The following is a 2,154-nucleotide window of genomic DNA, read 5'->3' as shown; positions in this document are numbered from 1 at the left end:
TCCACTATTAAATTTGTATTCCCTGAGTCTCTGTACTGCTATTTCCCCTGGCTGGAGTCCCTCAATGACAGTTGTCATAATCTCTATCTGCTACTTTAGGCAAAAGAAATCTTCCTAGTGTGTTCCAGACAGCAGGACATTAGAAGAGTAGGTGGATCAGTAAACAGCACTTCAACGATCACTTGTATGCTTAATAGATATTTAATTAGCTTTTTGCTAAACTCAGGTACTTAAAGTCACTCTCTATTAAAGCCATCAGGTACTTAGAAATGCCATGCATGAAACCTTGTACCGAAGGATATGGTTTAGTGGTAGCAGCTTAGCAGTAGTAGTGGGATTGCGAGCTCTAAGTGAGCAGTCGGACTCCGCAAACTCAGAGGTCTCTAACAGTTTTGTGGTTCTATAATTGTATTTATTTTCTTGAATTTCACAGATCATAGAAGACTTTTTTAATTGGAAAATACCTTTAAGATCATCAACCCCATCTGCTCTCTAACTCTACCAACTGTGGTGCTAAACCATACACCACATGTGGTCTCCCAACACCACATCGCTGTATCTTTCAAGCACCTCCAGGGATGGGGATTCAGCTACCTCTGTGGAGAGTCTGCTCCAGTTTTTGAGAACCCCTTTAGTCAAGAATTTTCTTTCTAATATCTAACCTAAATCTCCCAGTGCAACTTGAGACTATTTATTCTCATCCTGATTAGTAAGGAGAAGAGGCCAACTCTCGCCTGCATTTGGACTCAGGTAGTGGTAGAGAATGAGAAGGTCTCCCTTCAGCCTCCTTTTTTTCAAGGCTAAGCAACCCCAGTTCCCTCAGCCACTCCTCACCATGCCTGTTCTCCAGACCCTTCACCAGCTTTGGTGCTCTTCTCTGGACATGTTCCAGCACCTCAATGTCCTTTTTCTAGTGAGGGTCACATAACTGAACCCAGCACTCAAGCTTTGGCCTCACCAGTCCAGGGCAGACAGTCACTTTCTTCATTCTGCTGGTCACACTAATCCACATTTATTTATCTGAATATATTTAATGAAGAGTTTGTGCCAAACAGAGGGAACACTTACAGGTAGAAACTTGAATGCCTGGAAATTATCTAGGAAATATCTCTTTCTTTTTACAAGGACCTGTTTCAAAGGCCTTTGAAGTCATCAAAAGAGACTAGCTACTGTCAAATCTCATCCTGATTTTCTGAAAAATGGATTCTGATAAATTTAGATGATGTACTAGAAAGCAGCTCTTCGTGGTGAAGGTGAAAAGACACTGGCACAGGTTGCACAGGGAGGTTGTGGATGCTCCCTCCCTTGAAGTGTTCAAGGCCAGACTGGACAATGCCTTTAACCACCTGGTTTAGTGGAAGGTGTCACTGCCTGTGGTAGAGATGTTGGAGCTAGATGATGTTTAAGGTACCTCCCAACACAGTTTCTTGATTCTATGATTCTATGGTCTGATCTGCCATGAACCAGCAACAGGACAAAGGGACATAGTCTCAATTTGTACTGGGGTAGGTATAGGCTGGATGTTAGGAGGAAGTTCTTCCCAGAGAGAGTGATTGGCATTGGAATGGGCTGCCCAGGGAGGTGGTGGGGTTGCTGTCCCTAGAGGTGTTCAAGCAAAGACTGGATGAGGCACTTAGTGCCATGGTCTAGTTGATTAGACAGGTCTGGGTGCTAGGTTGGTCTCTTCCAACCTGATTGACTCTATGATTCTATGATATTGTCAGGATCAGTTTCAGTATTCAAAACGATTTTGTGATGAACTTGCATTTACAAATAACTTTTTTTAAAAAAGACTTTACCTTTATTTTCCTCCAGGATGAGGTTAAAAAGTTAATAGTCTGACTTCCTTTCCTGGTGCCAGAACCACTGTTGTGCCGCACAGCTAATTGAGACAAAACCACAGCCATTAAGATAACAAAATACATCATGAGAAGCTGCTGGGAATTGCCACATGCAAGGAGTATGTGAGTTTCATACATATTGGGGTATTTCAGAAGCAGAGATGCATCTAAATAGAAAGCTTTCCAAAAGCATATCTAGTGGGATTGCAGAGGTAGAAATACTCTAAATGCTATGTGCATAAAGTGGAATTCAGTGTATTTATTTTCCACCTTGGGAAGCAAAGTAAAAGTGACATCTTGAAATGATGAAATC

This window comes from Pogoniulus pusillus, chromosome 9 (genome assembly GCF_015220805.1).
Source record: "Pogoniulus pusillus isolate bPogPus1 chromosome 9, bPogPus1.pri, whole genome shotgun sequence".
Taxonomy (NCBI): Eukaryota; Metazoa; Chordata; class Aves; order Piciformes; family Lybiidae; genus Pogoniulus; species Pogoniulus pusillus.
Note: the sequence above shows the minus strand (reverse complement) of the source record.